Consider the following 5,015-nt stretch of genomic DNA (forward strand, 5'->3'; position numbering starts at 1 on the left):
ATGGAGGACTGAAAAAAAAAAAGTATGGAGGATTGAAAATTAGCTATCCCTCATCACCGATTCCTTTAAAAAGCATATTTGGTCTCATCACCAAAAGATACATCATGTATTCAGATAGACATCTGCTTGTTTTATATTCTTTGGAGACAATACTTCCATCTTTATCAAGAAGATAACAAATCTTTGTTGCGAGATGCCATACAAGAATGCTCCGACTGAATTCTATGTCAGTCGTGCACCCCTTGTAGTCCCGTTACAGTCCCTCTCTTTCTAGCACACCATCTCCCCTTTGACCAAGATGTATTGCCTATAATTCTAAAGCTCCTGCAATCAGCTTTAGAATGCAGTGATGAGTCGTATCTTCTGACATCATTTCTGGGAATATGATGTTCGAGCACTGAACTCCCGAAAGGTTTGAATCTGTAGCTCACATTTACCCTTGGATTGGTGTGTTATCAATACTGCAACCTCTAAACAGAGAAAATGTACCTGATGATTTGTGAGACTACTCTCGAACTTCAATGCGACTACTAGCAATTCAAACCAGAAAACTAATGCAGGATATGAAGCCCCTGATACATGAACAATGGAATCTGGTTCAATCATCAAAACTATTCCCAGAAATTATTCAACTCAATAGGCACATTGAAAATTTTGTAAGAACCCACCCGGTGAGGTGTAAGACTCCATCAATACTGGCTTGTATAACTCGGAATCCTTTGCCTGTACCATGTTAGAAGGCAACTCAAGAAAAGATTAAAATTTCGCATCAAAAAGATTTCAAGAAGAGCTTCATGCCTGTTATAGCAGCAATGCAAGGACAATGGTACCAAATCAACAATTAAAATGAGAGTGATGAGCATTGTAAGGTGGCTTGATAGACACGTCAAATTTCATGGAAACTTAATTGCATGAATACGATGAAGTACTCTTTGAAATTGAAACAAGAATCATAGTTATATATTTATCCAGAAGTCTAGCAGATCAGAAACAAGGCAGCTTACCTTGTCCAGTTGAATAAACGGATTGACATGTGAAGCATCAGAGGAGGCTGGCTTTTCTTACGTTAATGGATTGTCATATTAAGCTCTGCTTCTTGGCACCTCTCTGTCTAGAGCCTCCCATCTTGGACCTGATACTTTTTCCAGGAAAAACCTGTGTAAGAGGAGAGCTGCTTGAGATGCCTTGAGAACATGAAAAACAGCGTTCAACGCCTCTCAAGATTATTTTTTAGGGGAAAAAAAAAAAACCTTCATTCTAAAAGAAAAATCCCTTCTCTTCCCCTCATCTTTCGTGCTCAATCACCCTGAAAAAAAAGCACAGCCACCACAATTCTGAAGCCTCGGCACCACGACCAGCGTTAAAACCCACCAAAAATAGTGGCAATAAGAGGTGCAGATGGAGCAAGACAGTGAACAACCACTGCCGATACCCGCATCAGATCTCACCGTCATGAAGTCTACCTCCCTCAGTGATCGATTAAATGCGATTTGGTTTCATCAAATTTGGGTTTCTTTTGATTTATGGGAGGTTCTTGAAATGGGTTTATGTTGGATAAGTGGATTTGAAGGAATCTGGAGAGGGAGAGGGAGTATTTAAAGATTGTTTTAGGATTTCAAGCTTGAAGATTGCTTGAAGATTTAAGTCAAAAGACCTGAATCTTAGGTTTTAAAAACACTGCCATCATGGTGAATTTTTTTTTTTACATTAAAAAAAAAGATTTCTCATTTTCAGAAGCAATTATGATATTAATAAATTAGTATTTTTATTCTTCAATCGATAAACACATGTTTTTTCTGACTACGGATACAACATAACAAAATCTTGTTCTTGATAAAGATTGATAATCCCTTGATCATCAGTTTGTGCGTGCTGGTGAACCTCCTTAAAGAGCACGAATTAATAAAAATAAATTACTGAATGGTTTGTTGTATTTCATTGATCAAAGAGTGCAATATATATATGCAATCGTAACCTGAATTATTCCTACTATTAAGGTTATGAAGCCGTGATCCAAGATTAGCGGGATATGACCTCTGCTAATCTTTGCAGGTATAGATATTATTCATATTTACATAGGTATTTCTTAATACTCCCCTTCAAGTTGGAGAGTGAATGTCATGACGTCCCAACTTATTGCGCAATGTCACAAACTAATCCTTTTCCAATGCCTTTGTAAAAATGTCTGCCAATTGGAAGCGTGTAGGTACATATGAAGGACTAATTACTCCAGCTTGTAGTTTTTCTCGAACTATATGACAATCAATTTCGATATGCTTTGTACGTTCATGAAAAACAGGATTTGCTGCAATATGTAAAGCTGCCTGATTATCATAGAATAAAGGAGCAGGATTTGTTTGTGGGATCTTTAAATCCTGTAGTATAAAGAGTAACCAAGTCAGCTCCAAAGATGTGTTGGCCATGGCTCGATATTCAGCTTCTGCTGATGACCTTGAAACATTAGCTTGTTTCTTGGATTTCCATGAGATGAGTGAATTTCTAAGAAGAATGCAGTATCCTGTAACTGATCTCCTTATTGCACGACAACCTCCCCAATCTGAATCACAAAAAGCATTTAATGTAAGATTGTTAGTGGCAGAAAATAACAAACCCTGACCTGGAGTCCCTTTGATGTATTTAAGGACCCGTATGGCAGCATCCCAATGAGTTTTGCGGGGTTGATGTATGAATTCACTTAACGTTCGAACTGGATAGACTATATCAGGCCTTGTGACAGTAAGGTAGAGCAATCAACCAACTAGTCTCCTGTATTTTGATGGATCATCCAGTAATTTTCCATCTGTGGGAGTGAGTTTCAAGTTCTGTTCCATGGGGAACTTGTTTAGACGTGCAACTAGAAGTCCTGAATCTTGTAAAATATCGAGTGCATACTTTCTTTGAGACATGAAGATGCCTTTCTTAGAACGAGAGAATTCGATGCCCAAAAAATATTTCAAATCTCCGAGATCTTTGATGCGGAAGCGTTTGAGAAGGAACCTTTTGAGACGTTCCATTTCTTGAAGATTATTTCCTGTGAGGAGTATGTCGTCAACGTAGATCAGAACTGTAGTAAATGAAGTGTCTTGAGCCTTGGTAAAAAGAGAATAATCAGCTTTGGACTATTGATAACTGGCCTGTTGAATGGTATCTAAGAAGGTGGAAAACCAATTTTTGGAAGCTTGTTTGAGGCCATACAGTGATTTATGAAGCTGACACACAACATTCTCCCCCTGTCGGCGAAGACCAAGGGGAGGCTGCATGTAGACCACCTCATGTAAATTGCCATGTAGAAACGCATTCTACACGTCCAATTGGTGGATGAACCAATGATGAGCACCAGCAACAGCAAGAAGACAACGTATTGTAGTGAGTTTGGCAGTAGGGGAGAAAGTCTCTTTATAATCAATGCCCTCAACTTGAGTGTAGCCTTTGGCAACAAGCCAAGCCTTATAACGTTCAATAGTGCGTCAGACCTGTATTTGATTTTGTAGACCCATTTACAACCGATTGGTTTATGACCAACGGGCAATGGAACCAAACTCCAAGTGTTATTGTGTTGCAGAGCTTCTAATTCTGCGGTCATAGCTTGACGCCAATTTGGGTCAAGAATGGCCTGGGCATAGGATGTAGGTTTTGTGTGACCTGTAATCTTAGCAAGAAATGCACAATGGGTAGAAGATAAACGTGAGTAGGTAAGGAAATGAGAAAGAGGATATCGAGTACCTGATGCAGAACGAGGCAGTAAGGTTGAGTGATTGGCGTGGTTAGACATGTAGTAGTCTGCATGCCATGCCGAAGGATGTTTAGCACGAGTGGACTGTCGAGGAGGAGTAATGGGTGGATGTAATGGGTGGTGACATCTCATGTGAGGGGATGTGTGTGGGAGACGATGGTGGGATAGGAGATGGGGTTATATCAGGTGCAGGCGGTAGGTTGTCAGTCTGGGTAGATGGATGGACTGGTGGGTTGGGTATATCGGGTGTGGATGTCCAGTTGTCCGAAAGAATAGAGGAAAGGGGAGGAGAGGTAGATGAGGCAGGAAACTGAGAGAAAGGGAAAGAATGTTCACAGAAACGAACATCGCGGCTGACAAAGAATTTGTTTGTCTCCAAATTGTAGGGTCTGTAACCCTTTTGGCCAGTGGGATACCCAACAAAGACACAACGTGTGGCACGAGGGTCAAATTTTTGAATGGGATGGACAACAATTGCATAATAGAGGCAACCAAATACTCTTAAGTGATCGAACGAGGGGGGGCGATTGTATAAGAACTCAAAAGGTGATTTATTTGAGAGTAACGGGGAGGGTAATCGGTTAATGAGATAGACAACGGTCAAGACACAATCACCCCAAAAAATAAGGGGTAGATGAGACTGAAAAAGTAATGCACGTGCGACGGTTAGAATGTGACGATGCTTACGTTCTACGACTCCATTTTGTTGAGGAGTGTAAACACAAGTGCGCTGATATGCAATACCATGATTCTGAAAAAATTCTCTCATGGCGAAAAACTTTGATCCATTGTCTACCCGAATGGTTTTAATGTTGGCATGAAATTGAGTTTGAGCAAAAAAGACAAAAGATTTCAGGAGGTGTTGGGTTTCAGATTTATGTTGCATCAAAAATATCCATGTGCACCTAGTGAAATCATCCACAATGGTAAGAAAAAAACGTGCTCCTGAATGTGTGGGAATTTTATGTGGACCCCAAATATCACAATGTAACAAATCAAATGGAGCTTTAGTGGAGATTAAATTGAGTGGGAATGGCAGTCTCGTTTGTTTGGCCATAGGACAAACACTACAATTATTATCAAAGGAAATAATTTTGGAAGGCAATAATGGAGAAGCTAGTCTAAGACGAGAAGGAGATGGATGTCCAAGTCGCATGTGCCATAAATGAGAGGAGAGGGAAACTTGATATGAGGCAGGTGTCTGTTCTAATGGGGACATGTAATAGAGACCACCACGCTGTTTACCCGAGCCAATCATCTTCCCCGTAGCCAAGTCCTGCAA

The 5,015-nt window shown here is 40.2% G+C and overlaps 1 long non-coding RNA gene across 2 annotated transcripts; it reads right to left on the minus strand.

Moving 5' to 3' along the window:
• Positions 1-243: 243 nt before the first annotated feature.
• Positions 244-1,912, minus strand: LOC140954595 (uncharacterized). 2 transcript variants are annotated; one of them, XR_012167988.1, is made up of 3 exons: positions 1,251-1,912; positions 1,005-1,155; positions 244-723 (listed from the first exon to the last, which is right to left on the minus strand). It is a non-coding gene; the product is annotated as an uncharacterized lncRNA (long non-coding RNA). The 2 variants fall into 2 exon arrangements; XR_012167989.1 differs by having other exon boundaries at positions 245-723; positions 1,005-1,132; positions 1,251-1,911.
• Positions 1,913-5,015: the final 3,103 nt, after the last annotated feature.

Source organism: Populus alba, chromosome 15 (assembly GCF_005239225.2).
Source record: "Populus alba chromosome 15, ASM523922v2, whole genome shotgun sequence".
Taxonomy (NCBI): Eukaryota; Viridiplantae; Streptophyta; class Magnoliopsida; order Malpighiales; family Salicaceae; genus Populus; species Populus alba.